The sequence below is a fragment of the Amblyomma mixtum genome, chromosome 2 (genome assembly GCF_055824585.1).
Source record: "Amblyomma mixtum isolate Tamu chromosome 2, ASM5582458v1, whole genome shotgun sequence".
In the NCBI taxonomy this organism is placed as follows: Eukaryota; Metazoa; Arthropoda; class Arachnida; order Ixodida; family Ixodidae; genus Amblyomma; species Amblyomma mixtum.
Window position 1 is genome coordinate 134,960,153 of NC_143013.1, and position 18,150 is coordinate 134,978,302.

The window sequence follows — 18,150 nt, forward strand, 5'->3', positions numbered from 1 at the left end:
TTGGAACCGCTGAAACCTTGAGATCGCCAGCAGACTGAAATTCGGGACAGGATGCGTTACTGACCCGTCAAGAGCTGACCTTGCTAAATAACCAGCCACCTAGTTTGAATTAATGCCTGCATTACCAGGAACCCAGACAAAACGGACCTCCTTTAAAGTGGACGGGACAAAAAATCGCAGGAAACGGCACAAAAAATATTTTTGGGAAGTTTCAAGGGAGACTAAAACCGACAATCAGCCAGGATGATAACGTTAGATACATGACACGGAATTTTGTGCACGGCCATCCAAAGACCCAAAAATTCCGCAAAGAATATTGAGATATCTGGGATGCGGAGAGAATAGCTTCATGCCAAATCCTGCGAAAAGATGCGAAGTAAGACATGATGTTGGGCTAGTCGGTTCATGGTTAGAGCGAAACAAAACTGCGCGAAGAAGACGGGACAAAAGAAAGGCACGAATACACACACACAAAGCGCAGAAGCACACACACTGCGCTTTGTGTGTGTGTATTCGTGCCTTTCTTTTGTCCCGTCTTCTTCGCGCAGTTTTGTTTCGCTCTGAAAATATGCGAACTGCAGCTTTTTGGCAGCTGACGGAGGCATCGGTAGAAAGCACCACACGGTGGGGGAATTCCGCTATATGACCAGAAGGAATACCGTTTAAAATGTTCGTGGGCATGTGTTTCGCATGAGATGGGAAGATGTGGTGAAAATGGAATTCCACTGCTGCCGGCGTGTCGTCTACCCACTGCAAAGAACTGAGATCAACACCAATCGGTGTTAAAAGGTTCTGCGTTAAGGTAATTTGTGGCATTTGATATTGTGGCATCTTCACGTGTGTTTCCGATGTGCGCGCACCTTTTATCGCCTTATCTGGCGATCCTTCATAGCTTCGAGCTATCGCTATGTACACGTGCTCCTTCCTATCTTCCGGCCACTCGGCTGCTTATAAATACGTCCTACACTTTTGAATAAACGTTCATTATTCTGGTTCTACTGGCTGTGCGGCTGCTTCCCTGGTTCGGCGTTCTGCGGGCACGCTATGGATATGCAACAGTGGCGACGAGGATGAACGCTGCCCATGCAGTGAAAGTCGACATTGAACAGGAACCCACAGAGAACCGAGAAACCAAGGCCAGCATGGCTCACCACCTTCCGGACTTCGAAGAAGGCAAAGATAAGTGGCAACCGCACCTTGTTAAAGTGGAAGCATACTTCGAAGCGAATGCGATTGAAGACGGGTCTAAGAAAACAGCATTGCTGGTTGCCGCGTTAAATACGCATACGATTCAAGTGCTGGCAGGAAAGGTTGCCCCGCGACAACCAAATGCGTTGACGTATGCAGAAGTCGTCGAAGTACTAAGTGAGCACTACAGTCCGAAGAGACACGAAATCACCGAAAGCTTCAAGTTCTTCAGTTGTTGTCAAGCGGAGGGAGAGCCGATTAATGAATTCCTGGTAGAGATTCGCCGAATAGCTGACAATTGCAATTTTGGCAGTGCTTTGGATCGCATGCTACGAGATCGCATTGTGTGTGGTATACGGTCAAGTGCCCTACAGAAGCAGCTACTGGCAAAGCAGGACTTAACGCTTCAAGACGCTGAGACGATGGTCCTTGCAGCTGAGGCTGCGGATAGTGGCGTGGAACGCATGTTTAGACCGACAACGACACCCGGTACAACAACACCCGTGTTAAAAGTACGGGCGTATCAGACGGGAATTCGGCCAGATGAGAGGAGGGCTGCTGAGCATCAAGAATGCGCAAGGTGTGGTAGTACAAAACATAATGACGCAGGTTGCTCCTGGTCTAACGCCCGTTGTTACCGCTGTGGACGACGTGGTCACCTCGCAAGGAAATGTCGAAGCCACGGCGCTCGCGGACAATGCACGGCAAGGACGGCGCAAACTAACGCCCTTTCAGGGACGGAAACCCCAGTAGACGAGGAACACGATGCCGCCCACATTTGGACTTTGGTATCTCAACGAAAAAACTGTCTGGAACCACCGATCCGCCGAACATTTGCCTGGGGAGGCGTGCAGCTTAGCATGGAAGTCGATACTGGGTCGCCCGTTTGTGTCATTCCGCGTCAGCTGTACGATAAGCATCGCGAGCAATGGCCGAAACTCAAACCGTCCAGCCTGAATTTATCGTCCTACACAGGACGCCTTCCCATAGTTGGGGAGCTTGCGCTCCAGGTTTGCCATAAAGGGGCGACAGTAAAGTGTGCGCTGACCGTGTTGGACTGTGCGGGACCAAGCCTCTGTGGTCGTGATTTAATCCAGCAGCTGAACAGCGCAGGCGTTCCAGTGGTTCGGTTTGTCGAGGACTCCGTGTCAACAAAAGAAGCAATCGAAGCCAGCGTGAACAACATATTCCATGACTACCACGAAGTGTTCTCCGAGGAACTGGGGCTTACCAAGGGTCCTCCAGCCAGCTTGCACCTGAAGGAAGGCGCCGTACCCAAGTTCTGTAAGGCCAGACCCATTCCATACGCGTTACGCGAGCGAGTGTCACTTGAACTAGACCGCTTAGTTTCTCTGGGCGTACTGTCCCCGGTGGCTCATTCTGAATGGGCAACGCCCATAGTCACAGTGCTTAAGAAAGACGGTGCAGTAAGAATCTGAGGTGATTTCAAGGCCACGGTAAATCCAGCGTGTGCAACAGAGCAATACCCATTGCCAATCATTGAGGATATGTTTGCCCAACTTCATGATGGGGACTATTTCAGCACTCTTGATTTACGGGATGCATACAGCCAAGTGGCTTTAGACGATAACGCGAAGAAAGTTTGCGTCATTAATACGCCAAAAGGGCTATTTTGCTATAGGCTTCCTTTCGGGATAGCCTCTGCACCCGCAATATTCCAAAGAAAAATGGATGAAGTATTGGATAGCCTTCCAGGAGCGCAGGCTTATCTTGACGATGTGCTTATTTCCGAGAGAGCGAGTGACAGCGGTGAGAGGCTCAAAAACGTCTTAGAGCGCTTCCGAGAGTGCGGTGTAAAGCTAAGGATCGATAAGTGCAAGTTGCGTAGCCCAGCGGTAACTTATCTTGGTCATCGCATCGATCGTGATGGGCTTCATCCGACAGAGAAAAACCTTGAAGCTATCATGCAGGCGCCGAGCCCCTGTAATGTCAGTGAGCTGCGTGCGTTTTTGGGTATGGTTACGTTTTACGCGAGGTTTCTGCCGAACATGTCAACCACACTTGGTCCATTGTATCAGCTGCTTGAAAAAAATGCACGTTGGCAATGGAAACAGCCTCAAGAGCTCGCGTTTGAACGTGCCAAGGACAGCCTTAAAACAGCCAAGGTTCTCGTTCATTTCGACCCTTAGAAGGAACTTAAGCTTGAATGTGATGCATCTCCGTACGGTGTGGGAGCTGTCTTGTTTCACACGACTGGTAACATTCACAGGCCAATCGGGTTCCGCTCGCGAACATTGACCCAGGCGGAGCGCAAGTATTCACAGCTCGAGCGAGAGGCACTGGCTCTGGTATTCGGCGTCACGAAATTCCGTGACTACCTTCTAGGTCGGGAATTTACCTTGGTGACGGACCATCAGCCACTGCTCGGCCTGCTGAGATCAGACAAGCTAACGCCCACAATGGCCGCCGCACGGATACAACGGTGGGCGCTTCACCTGGGGGCCTACCGATACCGGCTACAGTACGCACCAGGACGACAGATGCTGAATGCGGACGCCCTGAGCCGACTTCCGCAGCGGTCTCCGGAATCTGGCGACGACGATGAGCCGCCCGAATATGTGCTGTCGCTGAACCAGCTGAACAATGGCGCCGTAACAACGCGTGAGCTGAAGGCATTGACGTCTTCTGACCCTGTCCTGGTCGAGGTCAAACGGTACATACTACATGGGTGGCCCAGGAACACAAACGGAATGACCCGGGCTGTGCTGCCGTTTTTTGACCGTAAACTAGAATTATCCGTAGCACATGAACTGGTGTACTGGGGTAATAGGGTCATAATACCGACCGAAGCTAGGGAGCGAGTGCTGCATATCCTACACGAAACGCACCAGGGTTCACCGGCAATGAAATCCGTCGCACGTTCGCTGTTCTGGTGGCCAGGCCTCGACAGAAACATTGAAGAGGTGTCTGCTCAGTGCCAGCACTGTGTGCAAAATCTTCCGATGCCAGCCGCGGCCCCCGTCGTTAACTGGCCTGAAACAGGCGAAAGGTGGTCCCGTATTCACATTGACTACGCGGATCCGATCTGCGGAAAAATGATACTCGTAGTAGTCGACGCACATACCAAGTGGCTCGAAACACTGCCTTTGGCGCATGCTTCAACGCAGACTACAATTAACGGTCTGCGTGACATTTTCAGCAGGTTTGGAATACCTCGCACAGTCGTTTCTGACAACGGTACCCAGTTTACCAGTGAAGACTTCGCGTCGTTCGTGGCAAACAACAACATTGTGCACCTTCGATGCGCTCTATACCATCCCCAGTCTAATGGTGCGGCGGAAAGGGCCGTGCGAACTGTGAAAAATTGCCTTCGAAAAATGAGTAAAGGGAGCCTGGAAGAGAACCTAGCACGGTTGCTTTTTAACTACCGGAGGACTCCGCAAAAGTCGGGTAAATCCCCAGCAGAGCTGCTTTTGGGCTATCAAACACGCTCACGCTTGGACACATGTTTTCCTCCAGCCCTTGCGGGACCAAAAGAGAGCAACGATGACTGGCTGCCACTACCTGGAAGTGAGGTATATGCCCGCAATTACGGTGCGGGGAGCAAGTGGACACCCGGCCATGTGAAGGCGACGTCTGGATCAAGAATGGTGACAGTGGAAACATGTGACGGAGTCGTCCAGCGGCACGTAGACCAGGTCCGCCCGCGGCAAGAAGCACCAGGGGTTACCCCGGCAGTAACTACAACCACCACACATCCTAGTGAGCCAGACGAAGCACACAACTACAACATCCAAAAACTGTGAGCCCGGATGAAGACACCAATGCGCGGCGCATCCCAAATGGCAACGATTCTCCACATTTTCCAGCACCAGATATTCCGGTGGCCCCGTTGAATACGGGTGTCGCCCAGCAAGCTCTAAGACGCTCGACAAGAGAACGCAAGCCAGTGCAACGCTTTCATTTATGAGGAGGAAGGAATGTGGCATCTTCACGTGTGTTTCCGATGTGCGCGCACCTTTTATCGCCTTATTATTATTATTATTTGAAAATACTGTTGGCCGTGAGGCCGTTACAGTGGTGGGGCGTGACACTTGGAAAGCAAAAAGGTTTCGACGATTATACAAAAATACAAAGTGAATCTTCATCTATACAATCATTTCTTACCGCGTAATGTTTCACTTTTTATACAGAAGCAGTGTTAATAAATATTAACTCGAAAAACAGTTATTTCAGACAGAAAAGGAAAAAAAATAACAACAAAAATTTCTACATTCCCGGCCTTCACCTTAGGTGAGTTGATTAGGCGTATGACACACACACACAAAAAAAGAAGAAAAAAAAACTTTTTAGTGCGAAGTTGAGATAGCTTTTTCGAAAGTTGTTAATGTACTGGACTGTAAGAGAGATGCTGGTAAATTATTCCATTCTGCTATCGTCTTCGGAAAATAAGAATTAGCATACACATTAATGCGTGGGTTCGTGGTTTGGTAACAGTATTCATTGCTTGCTCTGAGATGTGTAAGTTGTTTTGGGACCAAGTAATGGGAGGTATTGATATTGAAGGAATTTCTTGAGAGCTGAAATAAAAATTTTAGTCTGGTTACTCGGCGACGTTCGGCTAGAGGTGGTAAATTGAGAACACACAAAATCTCTGTTACAGAATCAGTACGTGCATATCTGGACAGTATGAATCGAGCTGCTCTTCTTTGCACACTTTCAAGTTTTTTTATCAAGCCACTTTCTACAGGATCCCATATAATGCAGGCATATTCTAATGTTGGTCGTACATAAGTTAAATAGGCAGCTAGCTTGGCAGACTGTGAGGCCAGTTTCAATCTTCGGCGCAAAAACCAGAGTTTCTTTTCAGCGGCTGAACAGATTTTCAGTACATGATTTTTCCAGCTTAGATCTCTAGAAATGAGGACTCCCAGGTATTTAAGTGTTTCCACTGTGGTAAGTGCGGTAGATCCTAGCGTATAACAGTACTCATGGACATGTTTGGTCCTGTTCGTGACGCGTAAGACTACTGTTTTCTCTTCGTTGATTTTCATTTTCCAGCATTGGCACCATTTTTCGACAGCTACGAGAGCATCATTAAGCGCTTTTTGATTATCGGTATTATTTATACAACAGTAGAGCAGGCAGTCGTCAGCGAAAAGTCTCACTGTTACATCTTTATCAATATGGGAAGCAATGTCGTTAATATAGATTAAAAATAAAACGGGACCCAAGACGGACCCCTGAGGTACACCGGAGGTTACGTTTAATAATTCTGATTTACTACCATTGATTTCGACAAATTGAGTTCTTCCCCTTAGATAAGCTGATATCCAGTGCACGATTTTATGATTAATACCCATTAATAGTAATTTGTTAATTAAATCACTATGTTGGACCCTGTCAAAAGCCTTCGAAAGGTCAAGGCATATTGCATCGATTTGTTGCTTGTCGTTCAGAGCCTTCGCGAAGTCATTAACGGTCTCTACTAGTTGTGTTACAGTAGACAACTGTTGTCGAAAACCATGCTGATTTGAAAAAAAAGCTTTTGTTGATTCAAGATGTGTATAGATTGCCTTTGATATTATGTGCTCTAGAAGTTTGCAACAAACGCAAGTTAAAGAGATTGGCCTGTAATTTTAAACTTATCTGGCGATCCTTCATAGCTTCGAGCTATCGCTATGTACACGTGCTCCTTCCTATCTTCCGGCCACTCGGCTGCTTATAAATACGTCCTACACTTTTGAATAAACGTTCATTTTTCTGGTTCTACTGGCTGTGCGGCTGCTTCCCTGGTTCGGCGTTCTGCGGGCACGCTATGGATATGCAACAGATATCGTGGCCAATGATGGTAAAAAAATAAGGCCGGCTGAGACACAAAAATAGGAGTACTGACATCAGTCATCGGATCCAACGACCTGAGGAAAGTTCGCACCGTGAGTATTTGAAAGCGGGAAATTAAATCGGCATACTGGCTCCGAGATAAAGCAGGGCGTTTGAAACTGATTTTGGGAGACCAAGGCAGAGACGTAGAGCACGTCTTTCCAGTAAGTTTAAGGGTTGAACCCTGCAGTTTGCGCTACCAGAGAACAGAATGCAACCGAATTGAAGTATAGGTCTCACATAAGCTTTGTATAGTAACAATAATGTGTGGCGGCGCATCCCGAACCTTTTATTGGCGATTCGTGTCAGCCGGCCTAGAGCCCGTTCTCCTTTACGCACGTTGTTCTTTATATGAAGGCTCCAATCTAAGGTTGGATGGTAACACCTAGCTCTGCTCTTGGACGTCGCCTTCCGTTGTTCGGCCGTGGCGCGTGCGCACGAGGCGCACCGACGAACGTAGTTCTTTTTCTTCTGCGCCTGCCGATATAATGCGCCGCTCTGTACGAAACTGGAACAGCGCAGCCTGAATCTGTAAAGGAGGGACGGTGCCACAAAAGTGGATGACCATGCTTGGACAAGAGGTGAAGATGCTCATAACTCTTCAGAAATGAACTCACGCGCCACTCGTATTTCTTATTGAGGTCGTTTCAATGCAGACTTGCATGTAAAAGGCTTTACCGAGCGGAGCGAATATTAATTTCGCACACTCAAAGCGTTATTTAGTCATTTTTCGACGAACAGTTATTGCTTTCGGGGCGAAGTGCATTGCGAGACCCGTGTGCCGTGTAAGGTCAGTGCACGTTAAAGAACCCCCGGTGGTCGAAATTTCCGGAGCCCTTCACTACGGCGACTCTCGATGTGAAACCCCGATAAACAAAACCAAATCATTGCGATAGCCATTAGTCCTTTACGGCTTAGGAGTTAGTGTGTTACAATCTAATGTGGTTATAAATTGTTCGCAGTTAATAAGCGGAACTTAAGTGCAAACTTTTAAAGTTCTACCTAAATAAATAAATAGCGTTCCAGATAGAAATATCAGCAAAATAAAGGGAACATTATCTTAGTTCATTTAAACTGTTTTATGTCCAATTATGCTCCCCATACGCGTACCAAGAAGACTGTTCCGGTTATATTTCAAATATTTCATGTGAAAGGAAGAGGAAAACAACTTTATTGGAGGCCAGCACTAAGTTACAGTGAAGAAGAGCTCTTGCTCCGCCAAGGCAGGCTGATAATCTGCCACTCCAGGAAGGAGTGGGAGGGTGAGGGAAACAAGGAGACACAATGACCGCGTTACATGAGTAGAGATCGTTTTATGTGCCTGCTTTGATTCCTGGAAAGTGAGGTCTGCCACGCCATCCGTGGTTGTAGAGCCTTAGTGGGGTGAGGAGAGCGTTAGTTTCAACTTTTTGCGAAGGACGTGTGCCTGGTCCGTGTTCAGTGAAGAGTCAGGGTTGGATAAAATTGTGCGATTTTCCCTGCTCTTCTGGTAGTGTTCATCTATTTGCCCTTTGTATGTTGCGGCGCCTTCCTGACGTTTGATTTCGCCCGGGGATGAAAGCGCCCGGATGTTGATTTCGCGCGCCCGTCGATGAACCAATTTCTACCGACATCAGCATGACCGGGTAAGCAAGGCAGGGTGGTTGTAATGTTGCGATTGCTGTTATAGGATTATACTATAGATTATCATGTAGGCGGGTTTTCAGTACTCCTCATTGTATAGTGCGGATGGCTTTGCTGGAGCCGGTATAGATGTTGATGTTAACAGTCTGGTGGCTAGTGAGCAAAGATGCTTCCTATATGGAATATATTGTCGCAATGGTTTCTGGAGTGGTTATGTTGGGAGCGTTGGAAATTGGTCCAGCTGTGCTGGTGGTTGGTTACGTCTCTCAAGGTGCATACACTGCACACGCGTATGACCTCATTCTGGACCATGTGGCGTCTGTGTAAATAGTTATACATGTCCTTTCTCTGAGATGATGGTTTGCATGTGCTTGGCGTTGACTGTCACAGAGGGGTGGCGCCGTGTTTTTTGGTATGCTTGGAAATGCGATGCTGCGCTGAGCAACGTTTATAGATACGTTTTAGTTCCACAACTCCTCGCAGCGCCCGTAGGGAGCAGGCGGCCTGTCGCCGTCCACGCCACCGCGGCGCTGCAATCGCGGGTTGAGCTGGGAGAGCGAGAGTCGTCGCTAGCGTGCAGCGTGCTAGCACGAGCACTCGCATTCGAATCATCGCTGCGCGACGGCTGTTTTTTGTTTCCGGCTCTTGCCCGGAGGTATTTCATAATATATGTGTGCTTAGCGCGTTTGCGAACTTAAGAGCGGTATTCTGAGCAGTGTCACAAGCGGCCGTTTTGTACAGGCAATGACGAAATGCATGTTTCGATACTGACTCTCATGAGATGAACCTAACCTTGCTACTTCAATAGATTCGGATTATCCGCCGAACCATGTGTTTCGCGACTGGCTGTTGTGCCACGCATTTCGAGAAAAATTACTTTTACGTTTTATTACAGCATACTGGTGCAAACAAAACCCGCCGCTGTCTGGCTACGGCCCGCGGCTGCTTTCCCGAAAGCAGCGAGTTCGATACCGGTGTAGGCGAAATTCAAGTGTACCTCAAGGCCCGTGGCATTTAAATAGAAAATTTTTACTCACAAACGCACTAAACATAGTTGTTGACAAATGTGCTGCCAACTAATTTGTCAGAAAAGCTTCGCCTTCTTTCGCTCTCTTTGAGCTCTAACGGCGCTACTATTTTCCAAGCACATTGCTCGCGCAAAGAAGTGCATGCGCGTCACTAAATAAAAGTAAATTAATTGAGCTGTGAACACCTCAGCATGCTCTGGACAACCAACACTATTCGTGCCTTTTTTACAAGAGAATCAAGGACGTTCCGAAACAGGTCGCCAAACAACTCGCCCTTTCTAGCCTGTTTTATAGTGCCCTCTACCGTGCTTAACAGGCAAACAGCTTTTCGGAAGGGTACGCGAGACTGCTCCTGACATACTCACGCTCAATAATGAGCATAGCCTCATGCGGCAGAGAATCCTGCCTGCCAAGTGCGTCCGCTTTTCAGAGTTCACATTGCGCTTTCTTTTTAGTTTTGAAAGCCACGTAGCCTGCTGAATAGTACAAGGCTGTTTCTTCTGGTGATGGAACACTGCATCTGTGGTCGTTGGAAGCATTCGAGAGGTCCCTGAAAGGTATCGCCATCAGCTCCCAACAGACCTGTTGTTTCATAGTCTTTTTTCTGGGGGAGGGTGTCGCGACGCTTTTATCCGAGGCTCTTGAAGGCGCTAAGTAAGACACGATCAGTTCCCGTCTCACAGTTCCCTTTCACAGCTACTTCAACAAGCTCCGGATCGGATGGCGGGGCAAATAAAAATGGCCTGGCTTAGCTTATGGTTAAGCCTAGGATGCGAAGCATACCGCCGGCGGAGGCTGCGCGTCCGCAAGAGTTGAGCCCCAGCTTTCACAGCTGTTGTGACGTCATATCACGTGGTGCGCCGATGTAGGTCAAGTGGTAGCTACGCGGCCGCGCGCGGCGCAGCAAGGAAGAGCTCGGTTGTGCGGCTAGTATGCTTCGTATAAAAAGTGGCGTTTCTCCGGGTTGCTCTTGTACCCCCTGGTACAGCCGGTCACGAAGCAAGTTGGCATCGTCGCGCTCGAAAGCTGCTTCACGGCCAGCAGCGTTTGTTGTTCAGAGTGCACGATGGGGACCACGTGTTCGCAGAGCGCAGAGAAACACAAATGGACAAATAAAAAAATTGGAGGCTTATCAAGGTTAAGCCCAGTGGATGCGAAGCATGTCCTTAGCGTTTGGAGGCATCTTGACCGTATACACGCCCGGCGCAAAGACGCTGGCGCGGTTGCGGGTAGAGACTGACGCGACGGCGGGCGCGCGCTGCCTCATCCCTGGCGTGACGTCACATATCACGTGATGCAGCGATGGTGGCGCCGCCGCCGCGTCGCGCGCGACGGCGCGAACCGAAGCGTGGAGGCCTCCGCCGGGCGACGTCCGACGGCGCGATATGAGGCCCCATCTGCAGCCGGTGTGACGTCATCACGTGACGTCACATCATGTGATCTCACTTCAAGGTCAATGGTGGCCACCGCCGGGAGGCGACCGACGGCGCGATATGAGGCCCCATCTGCAGCCGGTGTGACGTCATCACGTGACGTCATGTCACGTGACCTATTTGAAGGTCAATGGTGGCCACCGCCGGGCGTCGCGCGAAGGCCCGAAACCTACGTTAATGTGCTTCGCATAAAAGGGAACGACAAACGCGGCCACGGACTAAGTAGTAACGGCGGGAGAGGAGCCGCGCGCGCGCTGGCGACCGCGCAAACCTAGGGTGCCTGATGCCAACGCTGCGCCGTACAGGGTGGAGACACGACCTTCGTGGGCGCCATCTTGGGGCAAGCGTTGAAATGCGGTGCTACGGAGCGTCGGCAGGTATCCTTCTTTAGAGCGCGCTTTCGCTAGCGGGCTGAGCTGCATAAGGTTTCTGCATATATGCTCACAGTTCTGAGCACTTTTCGCTTAGTGATACAAATGAGAAAAGAGCTAGCGTTTGCTTATAAGCGCAGCTTTTAGAGCAAATGACCACTGTGCAGCTAGGACAGCACTTACTTTTTGTCAGTCTCAGATACTCAAAGCGGTTATTTTAACTGCAGTGACTGCTTTATAGAGCAATGCCTTTTGTACTGCCAGAACATGACGGAGTTTAAAGGTGCATGACATGCAAAAGGCTTTAACTGCGTCTGTTGATGCAGATGAACAACTAGTTGACGTTTTAGTCAGCCGCGCATATCAAAAATATTTTGCATCGCAGTCGTCTATTGTAGACAGTAAAATAGACACAGCAGAAAAAGATTATCCGTGATGAGTAGACCAAACTTTGACTCCTGCCACACGATGATGTGCACAGCATTTTATTTCAAAACAATCATCAACCGCTTGAAGCTGCCTCTGGCTGCATGCCTAGGAGGAGACATCTCTTAAACAGTTTATTCAAGGTTTGTGCCAGCGACAGTTTTGCTGCCGTCCATCCGATTCTTCTGGCTGGCTTAACCAACTCAAGTAAATGCGCAGGCGCATCGTCACAAACCGCTCTAACAGTCTGTTCATAAGATTTGGGTGTTCCGCGCAATCAACCGCTGGAATGGGAACGGTTTGTTCGATAAGGCATTTAATGGTCTTCATTGGAATCTTCAAACGACAGATGTCTTTTTGTACCGATAGGTTTTTAAAGAGACTTTCGCACGAAGAAACAAAGTCAAGAACTTGCTCGCTCACATATACAAGGTTACGGGCTCCAGCATTATATTCTTTAAACTGCACTAGGGTATGCTCCTCTCGTACCTCTTTAGAAAGAAGCATTCGTGTGTACGGGGCGCAGGACCTTGCGGAAAGCGCAAGGGCCCTTGCCAAGAACCCGGCCAGGTGAGCGACGATGTCGATTTCAGCTCTTGTGAATGACTCTATTGCTTCAATTTCATCACATGCTGAAGGTCCTTCGTGCACTTCAGCTTCGTGCTGAACTTCTTTGATTTCGGCCGAAAAAAAATCAACCAGGTAAGTGCTGCCATTGATGTCGTAGCCTGAAATTTTCGGAACTTTGAGGAACTGGCTGACAGTTACAATCTTGAGTGCATTTTTAGGTCGTATGAGCTCGGCACAGGTGAAATCATTCTGATGACCGAAAAAAGTTTTTCCAAACAATCTTGGACCATCCTCCCAGTCAAAACAAAACTGTACCGGCGTTCTTTCAGCAGAAAGATGTGCAGCTGCAGGACTACTGTTGTTGACATGAGCACCCCTGCCTGACTTTTTTTACTCCTATTCCCAAGCCTTCGATGACTTCCATTGTGAGTTTGAGATGTGCAATGGCTTCCTCATATTTATTCTCATTATTCAAACTTAGAGCGACAGAGGGATGGCAAGCAGTCATTATTGTGAACCATTTAAAGATTACTCTAAAAAACCACGCAGTTGTTTCTGCTTCAGGTGACAGCTTCCCGATTTCGATGTAATATCTAATCGCTGCTGGGGCTTCACAAAACAGCTGAACCGCTATCCCTACCTTCATTTTTGTAAAATGACCGTTAGATATGTGGATGTTGCTCAAGTTCGATGCGACCTGCAACTGGTCTGTGTCGAGTTTTAGAACAGCCTCCACATGCGCGATCGACATTTCATTGCTGCGCAACTTGAACCTTGTGACGATGGCATCGTTAAGATGCATCACATCTTTTCGCACCAAATGCCCTCTCAAATTTTTTAGCACATGCGCAGGGTCTGGCATGATATACAAAACATTTTCGCTGTCACATGGATGTGGCACAGAACAAACAGTTACAGAACTGCGAGAACTCGACAGGTTCAGTGACCTCCACATGGAACGATTTGAACTACCCATGTCGCATGTGACACATACCACACGCAATGATATCTGGGTGCACAACTGTATTAAATGAAAGACAAAGTCTTTGAGCTTATCTCCAAACGCACCTGTGTAGTGGTAGGCAATTACTTGCTTCCATCTGGTATCCAAACCACCTACCATGAAAACAAGGGCATGGTTGGCAGGCTGGTCACTTTCGGGGAGCGTGACCTTGCCAAGAAAGCAGTCACTGCTACGGTCCAGCTCCACACCTCTCCGAATTTCCAGCTCATCTAGGAAAAGGCGCAGTCCCTTTCAATCTCAGACATTGCAGCCACTTTGGCTTCTATTAAAGTTAGAATTTCTGTTAGCACACCAGGTAGGAAGCTTTAGTGTTGCAGTCTCTGGCACAGAGTCCTTCTAGATGGAAGCGGCTGCCCTTGTTCCAATAGAAGGTCGTAGCCGGCCGAACTACATGCAAACTTAAGCTGTAGCGCCTTCTTGATCGTGTTGGCACCCTAGGAGCAATTCTTCCGGTTTTTCTTTTCCAAGGGCGCTATGCTGGAAGGCCCGAGTTTGCTGAAACTCGGAATCTTCCCGAGCTCTGGCGACGCCCTCGGATGAGTGAACTAATGGTAGCAAGACAAAATCCCACCCTCGTCACGCCTCAAACTTCATTGGGTTATCTGGATATATTCCGTGCTTTATCATCACATCGGCGCCACCTCATCGGCTTCTTGGGCGGTCTACAAAGAACGGGTCACGTGAGCCAACCGCCGGTGCACTTTTCATTTGTGTGTCGCTCCACCAAGTGCACTGCGTATGCAATTAGACAAACGAGGTTTGTTGAATTTTATAATGCACTTAATACACCTTTATAAGCATTTTATTGTGTGCAAGATTTGGATTTGAAGCGCTTTGGAGTGATTTATGCATTATTAAATTTTGCTTTGTACCGCGAGGGAACGCTACCAACGCCCGTCGTCAGCTGACCGGCCCGTCGTCAGCTGACCGCCAATGGCGACGAGGTACATGTGCAACGCTATGGAAATAGTCCGCAAAAAAAAAATAAAGAGAGGTGTATCACTCCGCGCTGTTCTGTGGCCGTGTAGTCTAACGCGTCGCTCCGGAGAGTCGACAGGCAATGGGAGCGCGTGGGTTCAAATCCCACATGGCGAAACTTTTTTACCTCACATTTTTTTCATCGCAAGTTGAATTTCGCGTGACTTGAATGAGAAAACTCGTTTGGTTCAGAATCGCTTGAATATTATGCCGTGTTCTGAAATGAACTGCATGCATCTGTTCACTTCATGCATACCGCGTTAATGTGAACTGTCCGAAATTCGTTGTCAATGAGCTCGCACCGGCTTTTGGTCAGCAGTGGCGGTTATCTTCCCGATTCTGCAGCATTGTGACTATACTTTTTAGATGCAAGTGAGAGGTGTGTGCAAAAGATGACATTCATTCGTCGGATTTAATTAATTAGCACAGTGGTGAGTGCTCTGCAGTGGCCCGATTAACAAGTGGCCATCTGCAACTTTCGATTTCGCCATTGCTGAGGAGCCCACTTTTTTTTTTGTGGGCCTCTCTTAAGGTACCTGGCATGTTATGAATTGTTCTGTAGAACCGGTTAGCGGCTGATCCAGTATTCGCCAAAAGAGTCTGGGACCGACTTTGGCACTGTGCTGTAGAGTAGCCCAAAGGACTTGGCGAGAACAATTATTTTTTACTGATTGCAATGTTCAATGCATAATTTGCCTTCCTCGTGAAATAGTTGACCTTCACCATGTCAGGGCTGGACTTCGAAGGGGCCTTTACGCCAATGTAGGTCCCGTGGACGCATCCCACGACGTCTGTGATGCCGCCGCGCAGAAGGAAACGCTGCTCAACATACGCACGCTCGGCCGCAGTCGTGGGCAAAGCGAGCCACCGCTTCTGCACAGCCGCGTCGATAAGCGCGTCGTAGACGTCCCTCACACAGCGGCTCACAGTGCTTTATTGGCGTCCAATAAAGTGGTCTGCGCCGACGCTCCCCTGGAAGCTCCCGGTCGCGAAGAACCGCAGGGCGCAGAGGACTTGCTCTTCGACCGAAAGCGAATGAAGCCCGGTACGCACTCTCCGCAGGCGTGGGTCGTCGTCTAACTATTTACACAACCATCGTACCGATTTTTTGGAGAGGCGAAAATGTCGCTAGAATTCGTCGTCGGCCAAGGCAGTAAACGGGTCCAGCCGGCCGTACTGACATTTGCCGTCAGAGGAAGCGATTACCCAGGCTGCTGCTGCTGCCGCCATGACAGTCCCGAGATGAATTCGGGGCACTTCACCGTTCACGAGTTTAGCTCCGAGTTCACCTGTCCATCAAAACCATTGGTCACGCCCCCGGCGTGCCGTACATAAATTATAGGCGTACGCGCTATGGGTGGGCCACTCCCAACCTCCCTGCCGGATACAGGTATGCTGCGCGGCTGTGCTGATTGCTGACAGACATCGGCGATGTTGACCATCGAAATATAACAGGCAAAACGGACGTCATCGCTGATAAATCTAAGCACCTCTGCGAAGGACACGCAACGTGGCGAAAGCCGCCGATTTCTTCGCTCGCATACCAAGATTGCACAACACTATAGCCTGTTGCAACCACGTAAGACACACCACAACGCTTAAGGCGCGTCACACCTGCTTGCAAGGCGTCAAACACGGAGCGCGACGACGAACCGGTGCTTGGAGTACGTCCTACTCCAACAATATCGCATCAAAGGTGTTTGGCTTGGCCGTCCTTTCATCGGTGATAAAGCTCAGCATCAATGTGTCAAACACATCTGGGATCGACAAACGATCGCTGCTCCAGACCCAGTGCAATAAAGTGTTTGTAATTTCTAGCACGCAAGCACTGCGTACTTCACAACCGTAACTCCTTTCTCTGTTATAAGTCCGATTCCATTATTACAAACAGGATCCCTCACCTGCCCGAATGATATTAATGCGATGTCCCTGCGGTATACAACGGCGATCGACGTTAGTGACCAAACCAGTCTGCAAAACCTTGAAGTGCGCGACGTTAACAAATACTACGCAGATACGCGCGCCACCCCCTTCACAGCTTTTAGTCAGCGCCTGATGACATAGGATGAGTTGTGTCGCAGGGTAGCACGCTCTTCGCATTCGCAGTGCACTAAAGAGGCATCACACACAACAGGCATACGTAATGAATCATTGAATACAGCCAAACAGCAATTTTTTTTTTCTCACACCGCATCACAGCCGCTCGCACGGCCAATTTCTACCGCTGAGATTCGACAAGAGCGTACTAAAAGCAATGGTTGGCCATAGCGGGGTGCGGCAGCGGCCGTAGCAGCGGAGAGCTCCACCTGAGGTCACTGCAGAGAGCAGCAGTGACGCGGGGGTGCAGTGAAGTTCAGTTTTTTTGCTTTTGTTTATTATGCAAGCCAGAAGATGCATGACTGTTATATTTTGATATACGACACCATAAAATATATTTCGCAATGGCCGAAAAATAAGACAGATTCAGCGTGTAGTAGCCCAGTCTTTCCAGTCGAAGGCAGCGCTACCGGCGGCGTGTCAGCGCAGGAGCTCTCTCGTTTTCGACACGGTGGGCTGCCGCTCTAGTTCGTATGCAAGCCACGCTGCAAGCAATTGCCTCACTATCGCCTCTAGCGGCAGAAAGTGTCAAATCTTTGTTAATTTCCTAAAGCTATGCTTTTCAACAACGCTTCATTGGATTCAGATTTTAAAATACATTTGGAAATGAACAAAATGTTCATAATATTATCTGTTGCCTTTTAACGTATTCGTGAGAAGAGAAAGGGTTGATACAAGAGTGCACCTAGTGCGCACTGTTCGTCTTCGGAAATGGAGAGACAGATAGAGCTGAAAGAGAAGACACGCCTTTGACGCGCCCGAAAAGGCGTGTAAAACAGCTAGCGGCGAGTGTGCAGATAGATAGCAGAGAAGTCACGATTTCGCGATTGGTGATATGGCGCTGATAACTTCAGGTAGCGCGTGCGGCCTGGTATTGCGCAGTGTATTGTGTTTGAAGTGTGAAACAGGCGCGCAGGGTGCGCTTGTATCGCCTTTACGTGGCTTTATCTCTACATTTTATTGTCCGCTGCCTGCGCACGTTCTGCGCTATCTTCGTTCACTGACTGCCGTCATCGCAAACTCGGATGAAACTCGGTCGAGCGCCAAACTCGGGCCTTCCGGCATAGCGCCCCAAGGCAGCCTTTTGGTCCTGGTTTAGGAAGCTCAAATTTGAAGTCAACCTTGTAAGGTTTTCTTCGAGCTGCTTTGTTCTTTTTGCAGCTTTTTTCAGCTTTTTGTTTCCCTGCAACAAACTTTCTTCTAACTGGCTGCGTTTTCTATTTCGTCTTGCAGCTCTTTTCGCAGCTCAGTTGTGGACAGAGAGAAAATGTCGATTTGTTCTCCTGAATCTTCACGCGTGTTTTCAGGCATCGCTAGGGTCTCTTCCTGGTCAGGTGGCGTCTCAGGTGTTGGCGAAGAGCCTTTTGTAGCGTCAGGTGTAGAACTACCAGGAAAAAGCCGCGGTGCAGGCAGCTTTCTTCGCTTCGGCTGAGCTGTTCGCGCAAGAAAGAAATTAATTCATCAGTACCTAAACTTTGAAAAGGATAGAGGGCAATGCTCCTTAATCGGCGTGAACCGGAAGCCTCGACGGCTGCTAGCAGCTTTCAAGATCGAGTGTAAAGGGCAGC

At 48.9% G+C, this 18,150-nt stretch overlaps 2 pseudogenes; one reads left to right on the top strand and one right to left on the bottom strand.

Moving 5' to 3' along the window:
* Window positions 1-3,356: 3,356 nt before the first annotated feature.
* LOC149360987 (uncharacterized) lies at window positions 3,357-5,119 on the top strand (annotated as a pseudogene).
* Window positions 5,120-7,417: 2,298 nt separating this feature from the next.
* On the bottom strand, window positions 7,418-17,893 carry LOC149360988 (uncharacterized; annotated as a pseudogene).
* Window positions 17,894-18,150: the final 257 nt, after the last annotated feature.